Below are 22,552 nucleotides of genomic sequence, written 5' to 3'. Positions count from 1 at the left end.
ATCAGTTTGGCAGAGAACCGGTTAAATTGTGAAATGGAATGAAAAAGGCTGAGAATCGTAGTCGGCAGGATTCGAACCTGCGCGGGATAACCCAATGGATTTCTAGTCCATCGCCTTAACCACTCGGCCACGACTACTGTGTCGCTGCCTTTTTAAACTTTACTCAGAAAAAACTCAGTCATCCATCTCTGTGCAGCAGACGGCCGAAGACTCCTGAAAAATTCTCCATTTGCTAAAAATCTGGACGAGACAATCTCATCCACCTGTTTTTTTGACAGTTTCATATTGCTCTGGAACTTTTTAATATGCATCTCTTCCAAGAAACAGAAGTAAAATTCGACATCTTGAAACAACTGCCTCCCCGTCGGGGAATTGAACCCCGGTCTCCCGCGTGACAGGCGGGGATACTCACCACTATACTAACGAGGAACTGACGGGTACCAGTTCTGTCAGAGCAGGAATCGAGTCACTGTGAACAGAACTGGACACCAGGAGAAGTCGACAGACACATTGAGAGACAGAGACAAACCGACAAACAGGGAGAGACAGACAGCGAGATAGAGACAACGAGAGACAGAAAGTGTGAGACTGAGAAGGAGAGGCAGACTGAGTGAGAAAAAGACTCAAATATGTACATATACAGAGGTGTGTGTGTGTGATCTATTAAGAGAGAGAGGGAAAGAGTGAGAGAAAGACAACGATAAAGACAGTGACAAGGAGAGAGACAGATAGAGAGAGAGCGATAGAGACTAAAACAGAAAATGATGGAAATACTTCTCAGCTTACAGGCAGGGACTAACAGAGACAAGCAAATACATGGACAGACCGAAATGATGGGAAAGAGAGAGCCAGTCACACAAAGAGTCAGAGAGAATCCCATTGGACCAGACGTGGCACCGTGAGAAAGAGACAGATTGAGAGACAAAGACAAACAGAGAAACAGGGACAGACAGAGTGAGTCAGACTGAGAGAGACAAAGACTCAAACATACAAAACTCTCTGAGGAGAGAGAGAGAGGCAGAAACCAAGCGACACAGATACATTTCACAATTTCATGTCATTATCGGTTCAGAGTGTCACATTGTTACAGAAAATTTCTGATTCAACCGATGAAAATCCGGTCTCACTGATCAGAATGGGAGGAAATCCGTGTTAAATTAAAGAGACACCAGGAGTGGGGGACGAACCCACGCGGGACAAACCCATTGAGTTTTAAGGCCAACGCCTCAACCACTCGGCTATTCTGGTCCTGTGAGAACCTGGATTCTGTCTCTGTGAGAATCTGGGCTTCAACCCCAACCCCACATACAAACACATGCACATCGGCTTTCAGTGAGCATTTACGAACATTTTTAGTAATATTGACACGGGGGCAACTCTCCTATTCTTTTTCGAGTAATGCACTGGAAACTTTCATATCCACCCGAGGGTGCAGACGGAGCTTCAATTTAACATTTCATCCGAAAGTCAACAGCTTCAACAGTACAAAATTCCCCAAGTGCTGCACTTGAGTGTTAGCCAAGATGATATGCTCAAGTCTCAGGAGTGCGACTTGAACAGACAAACTCCCGATTCAGTCGAGAATGCGGCCACTGAACCAAAGCCGATACAAAAGTTCACAACCGTATTATTTTCCCCAAGTCGTTTTTATAAGTTCCAGGACATACCAAATTCATGGTGATGATTTCCAGTGACAGTTGCACATACACAGAGACATATAAATAGATAGACAGACACAGAGACCCACACACACATAACCAAAAATTTGCACGCACCAACCGGCATGCACAGATGCCTCAGACATCTCGAGGGATAGATAGGCTGAATCACTGTCGCAACTTTGACTGATGTTTGCGATTTTTGAAACGGATGTATCGTGAATATTGCAGATTAATAAAAATGAGAAAAAAATGTCAAAGTTGAAAGGTGTGTGACGTTATTCCATCTATCTCAGGATCAGTTTGGCAGAGAACCGGTTAAATTGTGAAATGGAATGAAAAAGGCTGAGAATCGTAGTCGGCAGGATTCGAACCTGCGCGGGATAACCCAATGGATTTCTAGTCCATCGCCTTAACCACTCGGCCACGACTACTGTGTCGCTGCCTTTTTAAACTTTACTCAGAAAAAACTCAGTCATCCATCTCTGTGCAGCAGACGACCAAAGACTCCTGAAAAATTCTCCATTTGCTAAAAATCTGGACGAGACAATCTCATCCACCTGTTTTTTTGACAGTTCCATATTGCTCTGGAACTTTTTAATATGCATCTCTTCCAAGAAACAGAAGTAAAATTCGACATCTTGAAACAACTGCCTCCCCGTCGGGGAATTGAACCCCGGTCTCCCGCGTGACAGGCGGGGATACTCACCACTATACTAACGAGGAACTGACGGGTACCAGTTCTGTCAGAGCAGGAATCGAGTCACTGTGAACAGAACTGGACACCAGGAGAAGTCGACAGACACATTGAGAGACAGAGACAAACCGACAAACAGGGAGAGACAGACAGCGAAATAGAGACAACGAGAGACAGAAAGTGTGAGACTGAGAAGGAGAGGCAGACTGAGTGAGAAAAAGACTCAAATATGTACATATACAGAGGTGTGTGTGTGTGATCTATTAAGAGAGAGAGGGAAAGAGTGAGAGAAAGACAACGATAAAGACAGTGACAAGGAGAGAGACAGATAGAGAGAGAGCGATAGAGACTAAAACAGAAAATGATGGAAATACTTCTCAGCTTACAGGCAGGGACTAACAGAGACAAGCAAATACATGGACAGACCGAAATGATGGGAAAGAGAGAGCCAGTCACACAAAGAGTCAGAGAGAATCCCATTGGACCAGACGTGGCACCGTGAGAAAGAGACAGATTGAGAGACAAAGACAAACAGAGAAACAGGGACAGACAGAGTGAGTCAGACTGAGAGAGACAAAGACTCAAACAGACAAAACTCTCTGAAGAGAGAGAGAGAGGCAGAAACCGAGCGACACAGATACATTTCACAATTTCATGTCATTATCGGTTCAGAGTGTCACATTGTTACAGAAAATTTCTGATTCAACCGATGAAAATCCGGTCTCACTGATCAGAATGGGAGGAAATCCGTGTTAAATTAAAGAGACACCAGGAGTGGGGGACGAACCCACGCGGGACAAACCCATTGAGTTTTAAGGCCAACGCCTCAACCACTCGGCTATTCTGGTCCTGTGAGAACCTGGATTCTGTCTCTGTGAGAATCTGGGCTTCAACCCCAACCCCACATACAAACACATGCACATCGGCTTTCAGTGAGCATTTACGAACATTTTTAGTAATATTGACACGGGGGCAACTCTCCTATTCTTTTTCGAGTAATGCACTGGAAACTTTCATATCCACCCGAGGGTGCAGACGGAGCTTCAATTTAACATTTCATCCGAAAGTCAACAGCTTCAACAGTACAAAATTCCCCAAGTGCTGCACTTGAGTGTTAGCCAAGATGATATGCTCAAGTCTCAGGAGTGCGACTTGAACAGACAAACTCCCGATTCAGTCGAGAATGCGGCCACTGAACCAAAGCCGATACAAAAGTTCACAATCGTATTATTTTCCCCAAGTCGTTTTTATAAGTTCCAGGACATACCAAAGTCATGGTGATGATTTCCAGTGACAGTTGCACATACACAGAGACATATAAATAGATAGACAGACACAGAGACCCACACACACATAACCAAAAATTTGCACGCACCAACCGGCATGCACAGATGCCTCAGACATCTCGAGGGATAGATAGGCTGAATCACTGTCGCAACTTTGACTGATGTTTGCGATTTTTGAAACGGATGTATCGTGAATATTGCAGATTAATAAAAATGAGAAAAAAATGTCAAAGTTGAAAGGTGTGGGACGTTATTCCATCTATCTCAGGATCAGTTTGGCAGAGAACCGGTTAAATTGTGAAATGGAATGAAAAAGGCTGAGAATCGTAGTCGGCAGGATTCGAACCTGCGCGGGATAACCCAATGGATTTCTAGTCCATCGCCTTAACCACTCGGCCACGACTACTGTGTCGCTGCCTTTTTAAACTTTACTCAGAAAAAACTCAGTCATCCATCTCTGTGCAGCAGACGGCCGAAGACTCCTGAAAAATTCTCCATTTGCTAAAAATCTGGACGAGACAATCTCATCCACCTGTTTTTTTGACAGTTTCATATTGCTCTGGAACTTTTTAATATGCATCTCTTCCAAGAAACAGAAGTAAAATTCGACATCTTGAAACAACTGCCTCCCCGTCGGGGAATTGAACCCCGGTCTCCCGCGTGACAGGCGGGGATACTCACCACTATACTAACGAGGAACTGACGGGTACCAGTTCTGTCAGAGCAGGAATCGAGTCACTGTGAACAGAACTGGACACCAGGAGAAGTCGACAGACACATTGAGAGACAGAGACAAACCGACAAACAGGGAGAGACAGACAGCGAGATAGAGACAACGAGAGACAGAAAGTGTGAGACTGAGAAGGAGAGGCAGACTGAGTGAGAAAAAGACTCAAATATGTACATATACAGAGGTGTGTGTGTGTGATCTATTAAGAGAGAGAGGGAAAGAGTGAGAGAAAGACAACGATAAAGACAGTGACAAGGAGAGAGACAGATAGAGAGAGAGCGATAGAGACTAAAACAGAAAATGATGGAAATACTTCTCAGCTTACAGGCAGGGACTAACAGAGACAAGCAAATACATGGACAGACCGAAATGATGGGAAAGAGAGAGCCAGTCACACAAAGAGTCAGAGAGAATCCCATTGGACCAGACGTGGCACCGTGAGAAAGAGACAGATTGAGAGACAAAGACAAACAGAGAAACAGGGACAGACAGAGTGAGTCAGACTGAGAGAGACAAAGACTCAAACATACAAAACTCTCTGAGGAGAGAGAGAGAGGCAGAAACCAAGCGACACAGATACATTTCACAATTTCATGTCATTATCGGTTCAGAGTGTCACATTGTTACAGAAAATTTCTGATTCAACCGATGAAAATCCGGTCTCACTGATCAGAATGGGAGGAAATCCGTGTTAAATTAAAGAGACACCAGGAGTGGGGGACGAACCCACGCGGGACAAACCCATTGAGTTTTAAGGCCAACGCCTCAACCACTCGGCTATTCTGGTCCTGTGAGAACCTGGATTCTGTCTCTGTGAGAATCTGGGCTTCAACCCCAACCCCACATACAAACACATGCACATCGGCTTTCAGTGAGCATTTACGAACATTTTTAGTAATATTGACACGGGGGCAACTCTCCTATTCTTTTTCGAGTAATGCACTGGAAACTTTCATATCCACCCGAGGGTGCAGACGGAGCTTCAATTTAACATTTCATCCGAAAGTCAACAGCTTCAACAGTACAAAATTCCCCAAGTGCTGCACTTGAGTGTTAGCCAAGATGATATGCTCAAGTCTCAGGAGTGCGACTTGAACAGACAAACTCCCGATTCAGTCGAGAATGCGGCCACTGAACCAAAGCCGATACAAAAGTTCACAACCGTATTATTTTCCCCAAGTCGTTTTTATAAGTTCCAGGACATACCAAATTCATGGTGATGATTTCCAGTGACAGTTGCACATACACAGAGACATATAAATAGATAGACAGACACAGAGACCCACACACACATAACCAAAAATTTGCACGCACCAACCGGCATGCACAGATGCCTCAGACATCTCGAGGGATAGATAGGCTGAATCACTGTCGCAACTTTGACTGATGTTTGCGATTTTTGAAACGGATGTATCGTGAATATTGCAGATTAATAAAAATGAGAAAAAAATGTCAAAGTTGAAAGGTGTGGGACGTTATTCCATCTATCTCAGGATCAGTTTGGCAGAGAACCGGTTAAATTGTGAAATGGAATGAAAAAGGCTGAGAATCGTAGTCGGCAGGATTCGAACCTGCGCGGGATAACCCAATGGATTTCTAGTCCATCGCCTTAACCACTCGGCCACGACTACTGTGTCGCTGCCTTTTTAAACTTTACTCAGAAAAAACTCAGTCATCCATCTCTGTGCAGCAGACGACCAAAGACTCCTGAACAATTCTCCATTTGCTAAAAATCTGGACGAGACAATCTCATCCACCTGTTTTTTTGACAGTTCCATATTGCTCTGGAACTTTTTAATATGCATCTCTTCCAAGAAACAGAAGTAAAATTCGACATCTTGAAACAACTGCCTCCCCGTCGGGGAATTGAACCCCGGTCTCCCGCGTGACAGGCGGGGATACTCACCACTATACTAACGAGGAACTGACGGGTACCAGTTCTGTCAGAGCAGGAATCGAGTCACTGTGAACAGAACTGGACACCAGGAGAAGTCGACAGACACATTGAGAGACAGAGACAAACCGACAAACAGGGAGAGACAGACAGCGAAATAGAGACAACGAGAGACAGAAAGTGTGAGACTGAGAAGGAGAGGCAGACTGAGTGAGAAAAAGACTCAAATATGTACATATACAGAGGTGTGTGTGTGTGATCTATTAAGAGAGAGAGGGAAAGAGTGAGAGAAAGACAACGATAAAGACAGTGACAAGGAGAGAGACAGATAGAGAGAGAGCGATAGAGACTAAAACAGAAAATGATGGAAATACTTCTCAGCTTACAGGCAGGGACTAACAGAGACAAGCAAATACATGGACAGACCGAAATGATGGGAAAGAGAGAGCCAGTCACACAAAGAGTCAGAGAGAATCCCATTGGACCAGACGTGGCACCGTGAGAAAGAGACAGATTGAGAGACAAAGACAAACAGAGAAACAGGGACAGACAGAGTGAGTCAGACTGAGAGAGACAAAGACTCAAACAGACAAAACTCTCTGAAGAGAGAGAGAGAGGCAGAAACCGAGCGACACAGATACATTTCACAATTTCATGTCATTATCGGTTCAGAGTGTCACATTGTTACAGAAAATTTCTGATTCAACCGATGAAAATCCGGTCTCACTGATCAGAATGGGAGGAAATCCGTGTTAAATTAAAGAGACACCAGGAGTGGGGGACGAACCCACGCGGGACAAACCCATTGAGTTTTAAGGCCAACGCCTCAACCACTCGGCTATTCTGGTCCTGTGAGAACCTGGATTCTGTCTCTGTGAGAATCTGGGCTTCAACCCCAACCCCACATACAAACACATGCACATCGGCTTTCAGTGAGCATTTACGAACATTTTTAGTAATATTGACACGGGGGCAACTCTCCTATTCTTTTTCGAGTAATGCACTGGAAACTTTCATATCCACCCGAGGGTGCAGACGGAGCTTCAATTTAACATTTCATCCGAAAGTCAACAGCTTCAACAGTACAAAATTCCCCAAGTGCTGCACTTGAGTGTTAGCCAAGATGATATGCTCAAGTCTCAGGAGTGCGACTTGAACAGACAAACTCCCGATTCAGTCGAGAATGCGGCCACTGAACCAAAGCCGATACAAAAGTTCACAATCGTATTATTTTCCCCAAGTCGTTTTTATAAGTTCCAGGACATACCAAATTCATGGTGATGATTTCCAGTGACAGTTGCACATACACAGAGACATATAAATAGATAGACAGACACAGAGACCCACACACACATAACCAAAAATTTGCACGCACCAACCGGCATGCACAGATGCCTCAGACATCTCGAGGGATAGATAGGCTGAATCACTGTCGCAACTTTGACTGATGTTTGCGATTTTTGAAACGGATGTATCGTGAATATTGCAGATTAATAAAAATGAGAAAAAAATGTCAAAGTTGAAAGGTGTGGGACGTTATTCCATCTATCTCAGGATCAGTTTGGCAGAGAACCGGTTAAATTGTGAAATGGAATGAAAAAGGCTGAGAATCGTAGTCGGCAGGATTCGAACCTGCGCGGGATAACCCAATGGATTTCTAGTCCATCGCCTTAACCACTCGGCCACGACTACTGTGTCGCTGCCTTTTTAAACTTTACTCAGAAAAAACTCAGTCATCCATCTCTGTGCAGCAGACGACCAAAGACTCCTGAACAATTCTCCATTTGCTAAAAATCTGGACGAGACAATCTCATCCACCTGTTTTTTTGACAGTTCCTTATTGCTCTGGAACTTTTTAATATGCATCTCTTCCAAGAAACAGAAGTAAAATTCGACATCTTAAAACAACTGCCTCCCCGTCGGGGAATTGAACCCCGGTCTCCCGCGTGACAGGCGGGGATACTCACCACTATACTAACGAGGAACTGACGGGTACCAGTTCTGTCAGAGCAGGAATCGAGTCACTGTGAACAGAACTGGACACCAGGAGAAGTCGACAGACACATTGAGAGACAGAGACAAACCGACAAACAGGGAGAGACAGACAGCGAAATAGAGACAACGAGAGACAGAAAGTGTGAGACTGAGAAGGAGAGGCAGACTGAGTGAGAAAAAGACTCAAATATGTACATATACAGAGGTGTGTGTGTGTGATCTATTAAGAGAGAGAGGGAAAGAGTGAGAGAAAGACAACGATAAAGACAGTGACAAGGAGAGAGACAGATAGAGAGAGAGCGATAGAGACTAAAACAGAAAATGATGGAAATACTTCTCAGCTTACAGGCAGGGACTAACAGAGACAAGCAAATACATGGACAGACCGAAATGATGGGAAAGAGAGAGCCAGTCACACAAAGAGTCAGAGAGAATCCCATTGGACCAGACGTGGCACCGTGAGAAAGAGACAGATTGAGAGACAAAGACAAACAGAGAAACAGGGACAGACAGAGTGAGTCAGACTGAGAGAGACAAAGACTCAAACAGACAAAACTCTCTGAAGAGAGAGAGAGAGGCAGAAACCGAGCGACACAGATACATTTCACAATTTCATGTCATTATCGGTTCAGAGTGTCACATTGTTACAGAAAATTTCTGATTCAACCGATGAAAATCCGGTCTCACTGATCAGAATGGGAGGAAATCCGTGTTAAATTAAAGAGACACCAGGAGTGGGGGACGAACCCACGCGGGACAAACCCATTGAGTTTTAAGGCCAACGCCTCAACCACTCGGCTATTCTGGTCCTGTGAGAACCTGGATTCTGTCTCTGTGAGAATCTGGGCTTCAACCCCAACCCCACATACAAACACATGCACATCGGCTTTCAGTGAGCATTTACGAACATTTTTAGTAATATTGACACGGGGGCAACTCTCCTATTCTTTTTCGAGTAATGCACTGGAAACTTTCATATCCACCCGAGGGTGCAGACGGAGCTTCAATTTAACATTTCATCCGAAAGTCAACAGCTTCAACAGTACAAAATTCCCCAAGTGCTGCACTTGAGTGTTAGCCAAGATGATATGCTCAAGTCTCAGGAGTGCGACTTGAACAGACAAACTCCCGATTCAGTCGAGAATGCGGCCACTGAACCAAAGCCGATACAAAAGTTCACAATCGTATTATTTTCCCCAAGTCGTTTTTATAAGTTCCAGGACATACCAAATTCATGGTGATGATTTCCAGTGACAGTTGCACATACACAGAGACATATAAATAGATAGACAGACACAGAGACCCACACACACATAACCAAAAATTTGCACGCACCAACCGGCATGCACAGATGCCTCAGACATCTCGAGGGATAGATAGGCTGAATCACTGTCGCAACTTTGACTGATGTTTGCGATTTTTGAAACGGATGTATCGTGAATATTGCAGATTAATAAAAATGAGAAAAAAATGTCAAAGTTGAAAGGTGTGGGACGTTATTCCATCTATCTCAGGATCAGTTTGGCAGAGAACCGGTTAAATTGTGAAATGGAATGAAAAAGGCTGAGAATCGTAGTCGGCAGGATTCGAACCTGCGCGGGATAACCCAATGGATTTCTAGTCCATCGCCTTAACCACTCGGCCACGACTACTGTGTCGCTGCCTTTTTAAACTTTACTCAGAAAAAACTCAGTCATCCATCTCTGTGCAGCAGACGACCAAAGACTCCTGAAAAATTCTCCATTTGCTAAAAATCTGGACGAGACAATCTCATCCACCTGTTTTTTTGACAGTTCCATATTGCTCTGGAACTTTTTAATATGCATCTCTTCCAAGAAACAGAAGTAAAATTCGACATCTTGAAACAACTGCCTCCCCGTCGGGGAATTGAACCCCGGTCTCCCGCGTGACAGGCGGGGATACTCACCACTATACTAACGAGGAACTGACGGGTACCAGTTCTGTCAGAGCAGGAATCGAGTCACTGTGAACAGAACTGGACACCAGGAGAAGTCGACAGACACATTGAGAGACAGAGACAAACCGACAAACAGGGAGAGACAGACAGCGAAATAGAGACAACGAGAGACAGAAAGTGTGAGACTGAGAAGGAGAGGCAGACTGAGTGAGAAAAAGACTCAAATATGTACATATACAGAGGTGTGTGTGTGTGATCTATTAAGAGAGAGAGGGAAAGAGTGAGAGAAAGACAACGATAAAGACAGTGACAAGGAGAGAGACAGATAGAGAGAGAGCGATAGAGACTAAAACAGAAAATGATGGAAATACTTCTCAGCTTACAGGCAGGGACTAACAGAGACAAGCAAATACATGGGCAGACCGAAATGATGGGAAAGAGAGAGCCAGTCACACAAAGAGTCAGAGAGAATCCCATTGGACCAGACGTGGCACCGTGAGAAAGAGACAGATTGAGAGACAAAGACAAACAGAGAAACAGGGACAGACAGAGTGAGTCAGACTGAGAGAGACAAAGACTCAAACAGACAAAACTCTCTGAAGAGAGAGAGAGAGGCAGAAACCGAGCGACACAGATACATTTCACAATTTCATGTCATTATCGGTTCAGAGTGTCACATTGTTACAGAAAATTTCTGATTCAACCGATGAAAATCCGGTCTCACTGATCAGAATGGGAGGAAATCCGTGTTAAATTAAAGAGACAACAGGAGTGGGGGACGAACCCACGCGGGACAAACCCATTGAGTTTTAAGGCCAACGCCTCAACCACTCGGCTATTCTGGTCCTGTGAGAACCTGGATTCTGTCTCTGTGAGAATCTGGGCTTCAACCCCAACCCCACATACAAACACATGCACATCGGCTTTCAGTGAGCATTTACGAACATTTTTAGTAATATTGACACGGGGGCAACTCTCCTATTCTTTTTCGAGTAATGCACTGGAAACTTTCATATCCACCCGAGGGTGCAGACGGAGCTTCAATTTAACATTTCATCCGAAAGTCAACAGCTTCAACATTACAAAATTCCCCAAGTGCTGCACTTGAGTGTTAGCCAAGATGATATGCTCAAGTCTCAGGAGTGCGACTTGAACAGACAAACTCCCGATTCAGTCGAGAATGCGGCCACTGAACCAAAGCCGATACAAAAGTTCACAACCGTATTATTTTCCCCAAGTCGTTTTTATAAGTTCCAGGACATACCAAATTCATGGTGATGATTTCCAGTGACAGTTGCACATACACAGAGACATATAAATAGATAGACAGACACAGAGACCCACACACACATAACCAAAAATTTGCACGCACCAACCGGCATGCACAGATGCCTCAGACATCTCGAGGGATAGATAGGCTGAATCACTGTCGCAACTTTGACTGATGTTTGCGATTTTTGAAACGGATGTATCGTGAATATTGCAGATTAATAAAAATGAGAAAAAAATGTCAAAGTTGAAAGGTGTGGGACGTTATTCCATCTATCTCAGGATCAGTTTGGCAGAGAACCGGTTAAATTGTGAAATGGAATGAAAAAGGCTGAGAATCGTAGTCGGCAGGATTCGAACCTGCGCGGGATAACCCAATGGATTTCTAGTCCATCGCCTTAACCACTCGGCCACGACTACTGTGTCGCTGCCTTTTTAAACTTTACTCAGAAAAAACTCAGTCATCCATCTCTGTGCAGCAGACGACCAAAGACTCCTGAAAAATTCTCCATTTGCTAAAAATCTGGACGAGACAATCTCATCCACCTGTTTTTTTGACAGTTCCATATTGCTCTGGAACTTTTTAATATGCATCTCTTCCAAGAAACAGAAGTAAAATTCGACATCTTGAAACAACTGCCTCCCCGTCGGGGAATTGAACCCCGGTCTCCCGCGTGACAGGCGGGGATACTCACCACTATACTAACGAGGAACTGACGGGTACCAGTTCTGTCAGAGCAGGAATCGAGTCACTGTGAACAGAACTGGACACCAGGAGAAGTCGACAGACACATTGAGAGACAGAGACAAACCGACAAACAGGGAGAGACAGACAGCGAGATAGAGACAACGAGAGACAGAAAGTGTGAGACTGAGAAGGAGAGGCAGACTGAGTGAGAAAAAGACTCAAATATGTACATATACAGAGGTGTGTGTGTGTGATCTATTAAGAGAGAGAGGGAAAGAGTGAGAGAAAGACAACGATAAAGACAGTGACAAGGAGAGAGACAGATAGAGAGAGAGCGATAGAGACTAAAACAGAAAATGATGGAAATACTTCTCAGCTTACAGGCAGGGACTAACAGAGACAAGCAAATACATGGACAGACCGAAATGATGGGAAAGAGAGAGCCAGTCACACAAAGAGTCAGAGAGAATCCCATTGGACCAGACGTGGCACCGTGAGAAAGAGACAGATTGAGAGACAAAGACAAACAGAGAAACAGGGACAGACAGAGTGAGTCAGACTGAGAGAGACAAAGACTCAAACATACAAAACTCTCTGAAGAGAGAGAGAGAGGCAGAAACCGAGCGACACAGATACATTTCACAATTTCATGTCATTATCGGTTCAGAGTGTCACATTGTTACAGAAAATTTCTGATTCAACCGATGAAAATCCGGTCTCACTGATCAGAATGGGAGGAAATCCGTGTTAAATTAAAGAGACAACAGGAGTGGGGGACGAACCCACGCGGGACAAACCCATTGAGTTTTAAGGCCAACGCCTCAACCACTCGGCTATTCTGGTCCTGTGAGAACCTGGATTCTGTCTCTGTGAGAATCTGGGCTTCAACCCCAACCCCACATACAAACACATGCACATCGGCTTTCAGTGAGCATTTACGAACATTTTTAGTAATATTGACACGGGGGCAACTCTCCTATTCTTTTTCGAGTAATGCACTGGAAACTTTCATATCCACCCGAGGGTGCAGACGGAGCTTCAATTTAACATTTCATCCGAAAGTCAACAGCTTCAACATTACAAAATTCCCCAAGTGCTGCACTTGAGTGTTAGCCAAGATGATATGCTCAAGTCTCAGGAGTGCGACTTGAACAGACAAACTCCCGATTCAGTCGAGAATGCGGCCACTGAACCAAAGCCGATACAAAAGTTCACAATCGTATTATTTTCCCCAAGTCGTTTTTATAAGTTCCAGGACATACCAAATTCATGGTGATGATTTCCAGTGACAGTTGCACATACACAGAGACATATAAATAGATAGACAGACACAGAGACACACACACACATAACCAAAAATTTTCACGCACCAACAGGCATGCACAGATGCCTCAGACATCTCGAGGGATAGATAGGCTGAATCACTGTCGCAACTTTGACTGATGTTTGCGATTTTTGAAACGGATGTATCGTGAATATTGCAGATTAATAAAAATGAGAAAAAAATGTCAAAGTTGAAAGGTGTGGGACGTTATTCCATCTATCTAAGAATCAGTTTGGCAGAGAACCGGTTAAATTGTGAAATGGAATGAAAAAGGCTGAGAATCGTAGTCGGCAGGATTCGAACCTGCGCGGGATAACCCAATGGATTTCTAGTCCATCGCCTTAACCACTCGGCCACGACTACTGTGTCGCTGCCTTTTTAAACTTTACTCAGAAAAAACTCAGTCATCCATCTCTGTGCAGCAGACGGCCAAAGACTCCTGAAAAATTCTCCATTTGCTAAAAATCTGGACGAGACAATCTCATCCACCTGTTTTTTTGACAGTTCCATATTGCTCTGGAACTTTTTAATATGCATCTCTTCCAAGAAACAGAAGTAAAATTCGACATCTTGAAACAACTGCCTCCCCGTCGGGGAATTGAACCCCGGTCTCCCGCGTGACAGGCGGGGATACTCACCACTATACTAACGAGGAACTGACGGGTACCAGTTCTGTCAGAGCAGGAATCGAGTCACTGTGAACAGAACTGGACACCAGGAGAAGTCGACAGACACATTGAGAGACAGAGACAAACCGACAAACAGGGAGAGACAGACAGCGAGATAGAGACAACGAGAGACAGAAAGTGTGAGACTGAGAAGGAGAGGCAGACTGAGTGAGAAAAAGACTCAAATATGTACATATACAGAGATGTGTGTGTGTGATCTATTAAGAGAGAGAGGGAAAGAGTGAGAGAAAGACAACGATAAAGACAGTGACAAGGAGAGAGACAGATAGAGAGAGAGCGATAGAGACTAAAACAGAAAATGATGGAAATACTTCTCAGCTTACAGGCAGGGACTAACAGAGACAAGCAAATACATGGACAGACCGAAATGATGGGAAAGAGAGAGCCAGTCACACAAAGAGTCAGAGAGAATCCCATTGGACCAGACGTGGCACCGTGAGAAAGAGACAGATTGAGAGACAAAGACAAACAGAGAAACAGGGACAGACAGAGTGAGTCAGACTGAGAGAGACAAAGACTCAAACATACAAAACTCTCTGAAGAGAGAGAGAGAGGCAGAAACCGAGCGACACAGATATATTTCACAATTTCATGTCATTATCGGTTCAGAGTGTCACATTGTTACAGAAAATTTCTGATTCAACCGATGAAAATCCGGTCTCACTGATCAGAATGGGAGGAAATCCGTGTTAAATTAAAGAGACAACAGGAGTGGGGGACGAACCCACGCGGGACAAACCCATTGAGTTTTAAGGCCAACGCCTCAACCACTCGGCTATTCTGGTCCTGTGAGAACCTGGATTCTGTCTCTGTGAGAATCTGGGCTTCAACCCCAACCCCACATACAAACACATGCACATCGGCTTTCAGTGAGCATTTACGAACATTTTTAGTAATATTGACACGGGGGCAACTCTCCTATTCTTTTTCGAGTAATGCACTGGAAACTTTCATATCCACCCGAGGGTGCAGACGGAGCTTCAATTTAACATTTCATCCGAAAGTCAACAGCTTCAACATTACAAAATTCCCCAAGTGCTGCACTTGAGTGTTAGCCAAGATGATATGCTCAAGTCTCAGGAGTGCGACTTGAACAGACAAACTCCCGATTCAGTCGAGAATGCGGCCACTGAACCAAAGCCGATACAAAAGTTCACAACCGTATTATTTTCCCCAAGTCGTTTTTATAAGTTCCAGGACATACCAAATTCATGGTGATGATTTCCAGTGACAGTTGCACATACACAGAGACATATAAATAGATAGACAGACACAGAGACCCACACACACATAACCAAAAATTTGCACGCACCAACCGGCATGCACAGATGCCTCAGACATCTCGAGGGATAGATAGGCTGAATCACTGTCGCAACTTTGACTGATGTTTGCGATTTTTGAAACGGATGTATCGTGAATATTGCAGATTAATAAAAATGAGAAAAAAATGTCAAAGTTGAAAGGTGTGGGACGTTATTCCATCTATCTCAGGATCAGTTTGGCAGAGAACCGGTTAAATTGTGAAATGGAATGAAAAAGGCTGAGAATCGTAGTCGGCAGGATTCGAACCTGCGCGGGATAACCCAATGGATTTCTAGTCCATCGCCTTAACCACTCGGCCACGACTACTGTGTCGCTGCCTTTTTAAACTTTACTCAGAAAAAACTCAGTCATCCATCTCTGTGCAGCAGACGGCCGAAGACTCCTGCAAAATTCTCCATTTGCTAAAAATCTGGACGAGACAATCTCATCCACCTGTTTTTTTGACAGTTTCATATTGCTCTGGAACTTTTTAATATGCATCTCTTCCAAGAAACAGAAGTAAAATTCGACAGCTTGAAACAACTGCCTCCCCGTCGGGGAATTGAACCCCGGTCTCCCGCGTGACAGGCGGGGATACTCACCACTATACTAACGAGGAACTGACGGGTACCAGTTCTGTCAGAGCAGGAATCGAGTCACTGTGAACAGAACTGGACACCAGGAGAAGTCGACAGACACATTGAGAGACAGAGACAAACCGACAAACAGGGAGAGACAGACAGCGAGATAGAGACAACGAGAGACAGAAAGTGTGAGACTGAGAAGGAGAGGCAGACTGAGTGAGAAAAAGACTCAAATATGTACATATACAGAGGTGTGTGTGTGTGATCTATTAAGAGAGAGAGGGAAAGAGTGAGAGAAAGACAACGATAAAGACAGTGACAAGGAGAGAGACAGATAGAGAGAGAGCGATAGAGACTAAAACAGAAAATGATGGAAATACTTCTCAGCTTACAGGCAGGGACTAACAGAGACAAGCAAATACATGGACAGACCGAAATGATGGGAAAGAGAGAGCCAGTCACACAAAGAGTCAGAGAGAATCCCATTGGACCAGACGTGGCACCGTGAGAAAGAGACAGATTGAGAGACAAAGACAAACAGAGAAACAGGGACAGACAGAGTGAGTCAGACTGAGAGAGACAAAGACTCAAACATACAAAACTCTCTGAAGAGAGAGAGAGAGGCAGAAACCAAGCGACACAGATACATTTCACAATTTCATGTCATTATCGGTTCAGAGTGTCACATTGTTACAGAAAATTTCTGATTCAACCGATGAAAATCCGGTCTCACTGATCAGAATGGGAGGAAATCCGTGTTAAATTAAAGAGACAACAGGAGTGGGGGACGAACCCACGCGGGACAAACCCATTGAGTTTTAAGGCCAACGCCTCAACCACTCGGCTATTCTGGTCCTGTGAGAACCTGGATTCTGTCTCTGTGAGAATCTGGGCTTCAACCCCAACCCCACATACAAACACATGCACATCGGCTTTCAGTGAGCATTTACGAACATTTTTAGTAATATTGACACGGGGGCAACTCTCCTATTCTTTTTCGAGTAATGCACTGGAAACTTTCATATCCACCCGAGGGTGCAGACGGAGCTTCAATTTAACATTTCATCCGAAAGTCAACAGCTTCAACAGTACAAAATTCCCCAAGTGCTGCACTTGAGTGTTAGCCAAGATGATATGCTCAAGTCTCAGGAGTGCGACTTGAACAGACAAACTCCCGATTCAGTCGAGAATGCGGCCACTGAACCAAAGCCGATACAAAAGTTCACAACCGTATTATTTTCCCCAAGTCGTTTTTATAAGTTCCAGGACATACCAAATTCATGGTGATGATTTCCAGTGACAGTTGCACATACACAGAGACATATAAATAGATAGACAGACACAGAGACCCACACACACATAACCAAAAATTTGCACGCACCAACCGGCATGCACAGATGCCTCAGACATCTCGAGGGATAGATAGGCTGAATCACTGTCGCAACTTTGACTGATGTTTGCGATTTTTGAAACGGATGTATCGTGAATATTGCAGATTAATAAAAATGAGAAAAAAATGTCAAAGTTGAAAGGTGTGGGACGTTATTCCATCTATCTCAGGATCAGTTTGGCAGAGAACCGGTTAAATTGTGAAATGGAATGAAAAAGGCTGAGAATCGTAGTCGGCTGGATTCGAACCTGCGCGGGATAACCCAATGGATTTCTAGTCCATCGCCTTAACCACTCGGCCACGACTACTGTGTCGCTGCCTTTTTAAACTTTACTCAGAAAAAACTCAGTCATCCATCTCTGTGCAGCAGACGACCAAAGACTCCTGAAAAATTCTCCATTTGCTAAAAATCTGGACGAGACAATCTCATCCACCTGTTTTTTTGACAGTTCCATATTGCTCTGGAACTTTTTAATATGCATCTCTTCCAAGAAACAGAAGTAAAATTCGACATCTTGAAACAACTGCCTCCCCGTCGGGGAATTGAACCCCGGTCTCCCGCGTGACAGGCGGGGATACTCACCACTATACTAACGAGGAACTGACGGGTACCAGTTCTGTCAGAGCAGGAATCGAGTCACTATGAACAGAACTGGACACCAGGAGAAGTCGACAGACACATTGAGAGACAGAGACAAACCGACAAACAGGGAGAGACAGACAGCGAGATAGAGACAACGAGAGACAGAAAGTGTGAGACTGAGAAGGAGAGGCAGACTGAGTGAGAAAAAGACTCAAATATGTACATATACAGAGGTGTGTGTGTGTGATCTATTAAGAGAGAGAGGGAAAGAGTGAGAGAAAGACAACGATAAAGACAGTGACAAGGAGAGAGACAGATAGAGAGAGAGCGATAGAGACTAAAACAGAAAATGATGGAAATACTTCTCAGCTTACAGGCAGGGACTAACAGAGACAAGCAAATACATGGACAGACCGAAATGATGGGAAAGAGAGAGCCAGTCACACAAAGAGTCAGAGAGAATCCCATTGGACCAGACGTGGCACCGTGAGAAAGAGACAGATTGAGAGACAAAGACAAACAGAGAAACAGGGACAGACAGAGTGAGTCAGACTGAGAGAGACAAAGACTCAAACAGACAAAACTCTCTGAAGAGAGAGAGAGAGGCAGAAACCGAGCGACACAGATACATTTCACAATTTCATGTCATTATCGGTTCAGAGTGTCACATTGTTACATAAAATTTCTGATTCAACCGATGAAAATCCGGTCTCACTGATCAGAATGGGAGGAAATCCGTGTTAAATTAAAGAGACAACAGGAGTGGGGGACGAACCCACGCGGGACAAACCCATTGAGTTTTAAGGCCAACGCCTCAACCACTCGGCTATTCTGGTCCTGTGAGAACCTGGATTCTGTCTCTGTGAGAATCTGGGCTTCAACCCCAACCCCACATACAAACACATGCACATCGGCTTTCAGTGAGCATTTACGAACATTTTTAGTAATATTGACACGGGGGCAACTCTCCTATTCTTTTTCGAGTAATGCACTGGAAACTTTCATATCCACCCGAGGGTGCAGACGGAGCTTCAATTTAACATTTCATCCGAAAGTCAACAGCTTCAACATTACAAAATTCCCCAAGTGCTGCACTTGAGTGTTAGCCAAGATGATATGCTCAAGTCTCAGGAGTGCGACTTGAACAGACAAACTCCCGATTCAGTCGAGAATGCGGCCACTGAACCAAAGCCGATACAAAAGTTCACAACCGTATTATTTTCCCCAAGTCGTTTTTATAAGTTCCAGGACATACCAAATTCATGGTGATGATTTCCAGTGACAGTTGCACATACACAGAGACATATAAATAGATAGACAGACACAGAGACCCACACACACATAACCAAAAATTTGCACGCACCAACCGGCATGCACAGATGCCTCAGACATCTCGAGGGATAGATAGGCTGAATCACTGTCGCAACTTTGACTGATGTTTGCGATTTTTGAAACGGATGTATCGTGAATATTGCAGATTAATAAAAATGAGAAAAAAATGTCAAAGTTGAAAGGTGTGGGACGTTATTCCATCTATCTCAGGATCAGTTTGGCAGAGAACCGGTTAAATTGTGAAATGGAATGAAAAAGGCTGAGAATCGTAGTCGGCAGGATTCGAATCTGCGCGGGATAACCCAATGGATTTCTAGTCCATCGCCTTAACCACTCGGCCACGACTACTGTGTCGCTGCTTTTTTAAACTTTACTCAGAAAAAACTCAGTCATCCATCTCTGTGCAGCAGACGACCAAAGACTCCTGAAAAATTCTCCATTTGCTAAAAATCTGGACGAGACAATCTCATCCACCTGTTTTTTTGACAGTTCCATATTGCTCTGGAACTTTTTAATATGCATCTCTTCCAAGAAACAGAAGTAAAATTCGACATCTTGAAACAACTGCCTCCCCGTCGGGGAATTGAACCCCGGTCTCCCGCGTGACAGGCGCGGATACTCACCACTATACTAACGAGGAACTGACGGGTACCAGTTCTGTCAGAGCAGGAATCGAGTCACTGTGAACAGAACTGGACACCAGGAGAAGTCGACAGACACATTGAGAGACAGAGACAAACCGACAAACAGGGAGAGACAGACAGCGAGATAGAGACAACGAGAGACAGAAAGTGTGAGACTGAGAAGGAGAGGCAGACTGAGTGAGAAAAAGACTCAAATATGTACATATACAGAGGTGTGTGTGTGTGATCTATTAAGAGAGAGAGGGAAAGAGTGAGAGAAAGACAACGATAAAGACAGTGACAAGGAGAGAGACAGATAGAGAGAGAGCGATAGAGACTAAAACAGAAAATGATGGAAATACTTCTCAGCTTACAGGCAGGGACTAACAGAGACAAGCAAATACATGGACAGACCGAAATGATGGGAAAGAGAGAGCCAGTCACACAAAGAGTCAGAGAGAATCCCATTGGACCAGACGTGGCACCGTGAGAAAGAGACAGATTGAGAGACAAAGACAAACAGAGAAACAGGGACAGACAGAGTGAGTCAGACTGAGAGAGACAAAGACTCAAACATACAAAACTCTCTGAAGAGAGAGAGAGAGGCAGAAACCGAGCGACACAGATATATTTCACAATTTCATGTCATTATCGGTTCAGAGTGTCACATTGTTACAGAAAATTTCTGATTCAACCGATGAAAATCCGGTCTCACTGATCAGAATGGGAGGAAATCCGTGTTAAATTAAAGAGACAACAGGAGTGGGGGACGAACCCACGCGGGACAAACCCATTGAGTTTTAAGGCCAACGCCTCAACCACTCGGCTATTCTGGTCCTGTGAGAACCTGGATTCTGTCTCTGTGAGAATCTGGGCTTCAACCCCAACCCCACATACAAACACATGCACATCGGCTTTCAGTGAGCATTTACGAACATTTTTAGTAATATTGACACGGGGGCAACTCTCCTATTCTTTTTCGAGTAATGCACTGGAAACTTTAATATCCACCCGAGGGTGCAGACGGAGCTTCAATTTAACATTTCATCCGAAAGTCAACAGCTTCAACATTACAAAATTCCCCAAGTGCTGCACTTGAGTGTTAGCCAAGATGATATGCTCAAGTCTCAGGAGTGCGACTTGAACAGACAAACTCCCGATTCAGTCGAGAATGCGGCCACTGAACCAAAGCCGATACAAAAGTTCACAACCGTATTATTTTCCCCAAGTCGTTTTTATAAGTTCCAGGACATACCAAATTCATGGTGATGATTTCCAGTGACAGTTGCACATACACAGAGACATATAAATAGATAGACAGACACAGAGACCCACACACACATAACCAAAAATTTGCACGCACCAACCGGCATGCACAGATGCCTCAGACATCTCGAGGGATAGATAGGCTGAATCACTGTCGCAACTTTGACTGATGTTTGCGATTTTTGAAACGGATGTATCGTGAATATTGCAGATTAATAAAAATGAGAAAAAAATGTCAAAGTTGAAAGGTGTGGGACGTTATTCCATCTATCTCAGGATCAGTTTGGCAGAGAACCGGTTAAATTGTGAAATGGAATGAAAAAGGCTGAGAATCGTAGTCGGCAGGATTCGAACCTGCGCGGGATAACCCAATGGATTTCTAGTCCATCGTCTTAACCACTCGGCCACGACTACTGTGTCGCTGCCTTTTTAAACTTTACTCAGAAAAAACTCAGTCATCCATCTCTGTGCAGCAGACGGCCGAAGACTCCTGCAAAATTCTCCATTTGCTAAAAATCTGGACGAGACAATCTCATCCACCTGTTTTTTTGACAGTTTCATATTGCTCTGGAACTTTTTAATATGCATCTCTTCCAAGAAACAGAAGTAAAATTCGACAGCTTGAAACAACTGCCTCCCCGTCGGGGAATTGAACCCCGGTCTCCCGCGTGACAGGCGGGGATACTCACCACTATACTAACGAGGAACTGACGGGTACCAGTTCTGTCAGAGCAGGAATCGAGTCACTGTGAACAGAACTGGACACCAGGAGAAGTCGACAGACACATTGAGAGACAGAGACAAACCGACAAACAGGGAGAGACAGACAGCGAGATAGAGACAACGAGAGACAGAAAGTGTGAGACTGAGAAGGAGAGGCAGACTGAGTGAGAAAAAGACTCAAATATGTACATATACAGAGGTGTGTGTGTGTGATCTATTAAGAGAGAGAGGGAAAGAGTGAGAGAAAGACAACGATAAAGACAGTGACAAGGAGAGAGACAGATAGAGAGAGAGCGATAGAGACTAAAACAGAAAATGATGGAAATACTTCTCAGCTTACAGGCAGGGACTAACAGAGACAAGCAAATACATGGACAGACCGAAATGATGGGAAAGAGAGAGCCAGTCACACAAAGAGTCAGAGAGAATCCCATTGGACCAGACGTGGCACCGTGAGAAAGAGACAGATTGAGAGACAAAGACAAACAGAGAAACAGGGACAGACAGAGTGAGTCAGACTGAGAGAGACAAAGACTCAAACATACAAAACTCTCTGAAGAGAGAGAGAGAGGCAGAAACCAAGCGACACAGATACATTTCA

General features: G+C 44.3%; 24 non-coding genes across 24 annotated transcripts; all 24 read right to left on the bottom strand.

Moving 5' to 3' along the window:
- Positions 1-56: 56 nt before the first annotated feature.
- Positions 57-137, bottom strand: trnas-aga (transfer RNA serine (anticodon AGA)). Its single transcript has one exon. It is a non-coding gene; the product is annotated as a tRNA-Ser (tRNA).
- A 220-nt stretch (positions 138-357) lies between these two features.
- Positions 358-429, bottom strand: trnad-guc (transfer RNA aspartic acid (anticodon GUC)). Its single transcript has one exon. It is a non-coding gene; the product is annotated as a tRNA-Asp (tRNA).
- A 1,582-nt stretch (positions 430-2,011) lies between these two features.
- Positions 2,012-2,092, bottom strand: trnas-aga (transfer RNA serine (anticodon AGA)). The gene has a single exon. It is a non-coding gene; the product is annotated as a tRNA-Ser (tRNA).
- A 220-nt stretch (positions 2,093-2,312) lies between these two features.
- On the bottom strand, positions 2,313-2,384 carry trnad-guc (transfer RNA aspartic acid (anticodon GUC)). Its single transcript has one exon. It is a non-coding gene; the product is annotated as a tRNA-Asp (tRNA).
- A 1,582-nt stretch (positions 2,385-3,966) lies between these two features.
- On the bottom strand, positions 3,967-4,047 carry trnas-aga (transfer RNA serine (anticodon AGA)). Its single transcript has one exon. It is a non-coding gene; the product is annotated as a tRNA-Ser (tRNA).
- Positions 4,048-4,267: 220 nt separating this feature from the next.
- trnad-guc (transfer RNA aspartic acid (anticodon GUC)) lies at positions 4,268-4,339 on the bottom strand. Its single transcript has one exon. It is a non-coding gene; the product is annotated as a tRNA-Asp (tRNA).
- A 1,582-nt stretch (positions 4,340-5,921) lies between these two features.
- On the bottom strand, positions 5,922-6,002 carry trnas-aga (transfer RNA serine (anticodon AGA)). The gene has a single exon. It is a non-coding gene; the product is annotated as a tRNA-Ser (tRNA).
- A 220-nt stretch (positions 6,003-6,222) lies between these two features.
- trnad-guc (transfer RNA aspartic acid (anticodon GUC)) lies at positions 6,223-6,294 on the bottom strand. The gene has a single exon. It is a non-coding gene; the product is annotated as a tRNA-Asp (tRNA).
- A 1,582-nt stretch (positions 6,295-7,876) lies between these two features.
- On the bottom strand, positions 7,877-7,957 carry trnas-aga (transfer RNA serine (anticodon AGA)). Its single transcript has one exon. It is a non-coding gene; the product is annotated as a tRNA-Ser (tRNA).
- A 220-nt stretch (positions 7,958-8,177) lies between these two features.
- Positions 8,178-8,249, bottom strand: trnad-guc (transfer RNA aspartic acid (anticodon GUC)). Its single transcript has one exon. It is a non-coding gene; the product is annotated as a tRNA-Asp (tRNA).
- A 1,582-nt stretch (positions 8,250-9,831) lies between these two features.
- On the bottom strand, positions 9,832-9,912 carry trnas-aga (transfer RNA serine (anticodon AGA)). Its single transcript has one exon. It is a non-coding gene; the product is annotated as a tRNA-Ser (tRNA).
- A 220-nt stretch (positions 9,913-10,132) lies between these two features.
- trnad-guc (transfer RNA aspartic acid (anticodon GUC)) lies at positions 10,133-10,204 on the bottom strand. Its single transcript has one exon. It is a non-coding gene; the product is annotated as a tRNA-Asp (tRNA).
- Positions 10,205-11,786: 1,582 nt separating this feature from the next.
- Positions 11,787-11,867, bottom strand: trnas-aga (transfer RNA serine (anticodon AGA)). The gene has a single exon. It is a non-coding gene; the product is annotated as a tRNA-Ser (tRNA).
- A 220-nt stretch (positions 11,868-12,087) lies between these two features.
- On the bottom strand, positions 12,088-12,159 carry trnad-guc (transfer RNA aspartic acid (anticodon GUC)). The gene has a single exon. It is a non-coding gene; the product is annotated as a tRNA-Asp (tRNA).
- Positions 12,160-13,741: 1,582 nt separating this feature from the next.
- trnas-aga (transfer RNA serine (anticodon AGA)) lies at positions 13,742-13,822 on the bottom strand. The gene has a single exon. It is a non-coding gene; the product is annotated as a tRNA-Ser (tRNA).
- Positions 13,823-14,042: 220 nt separating this feature from the next.
- On the bottom strand, positions 14,043-14,114 carry trnad-guc (transfer RNA aspartic acid (anticodon GUC)). Its single transcript has one exon. It is a non-coding gene; the product is annotated as a tRNA-Asp (tRNA).
- Positions 14,115-15,696: 1,582 nt separating this feature from the next.
- trnas-aga (transfer RNA serine (anticodon AGA)) lies at positions 15,697-15,777 on the bottom strand. The gene has a single exon. It is a non-coding gene; the product is annotated as a tRNA-Ser (tRNA).
- A 220-nt stretch (positions 15,778-15,997) lies between these two features.
- Positions 15,998-16,069, bottom strand: trnad-guc (transfer RNA aspartic acid (anticodon GUC)). Its single transcript has one exon. It is a non-coding gene; the product is annotated as a tRNA-Asp (tRNA).
- Positions 16,070-17,651: 1,582 nt separating this feature from the next.
- Positions 17,652-17,732, bottom strand: trnas-aga (transfer RNA serine (anticodon AGA)). The gene has a single exon. It is a non-coding gene; the product is annotated as a tRNA-Ser (tRNA).
- A 220-nt stretch (positions 17,733-17,952) lies between these two features.
- Positions 17,953-18,024, bottom strand: trnad-guc (transfer RNA aspartic acid (anticodon GUC)). The gene has a single exon. It is a non-coding gene; the product is annotated as a tRNA-Asp (tRNA).
- A 1,582-nt stretch (positions 18,025-19,606) lies between these two features.
- On the bottom strand, positions 19,607-19,687 carry trnas-aga (transfer RNA serine (anticodon AGA)). The gene has a single exon. It is a non-coding gene; the product is annotated as a tRNA-Ser (tRNA).
- A 220-nt stretch (positions 19,688-19,907) lies between these two features.
- On the bottom strand, positions 19,908-19,979 carry trnad-guc (transfer RNA aspartic acid (anticodon GUC)). Its single transcript has one exon. It is a non-coding gene; the product is annotated as a tRNA-Asp (tRNA).
- A 1,582-nt stretch (positions 19,980-21,561) lies between these two features.
- On the bottom strand, positions 21,562-21,642 carry trnas-aga (transfer RNA serine (anticodon AGA)). Its single transcript has one exon. It is a non-coding gene; the product is annotated as a tRNA-Ser (tRNA).
- A 220-nt stretch (positions 21,643-21,862) lies between these two features.
- On the bottom strand, positions 21,863-21,934 carry trnad-guc (transfer RNA aspartic acid (anticodon GUC)). The gene has a single exon. It is a non-coding gene; the product is annotated as a tRNA-Asp (tRNA).
- Between the last annotated feature and the right edge of the window lie 618 nt (positions 21,935-22,552).

The sequence above is a fragment of the Pristiophorus japonicus genome, chromosome 23 (assembly GCF_044704955.1).
Source record: "Pristiophorus japonicus isolate sPriJap1 chromosome 23, sPriJap1.hap1, whole genome shotgun sequence".
NCBI lineage: Eukaryota > Metazoa > Chordata > Chondrichthyes > Pristiophoridae > Pristiophorus > Pristiophorus japonicus.
The sequence above is the reverse complement of the archived record's forward strand: the minus strand, read 5'-3'. Positions and strand labels throughout refer to the sequence as shown.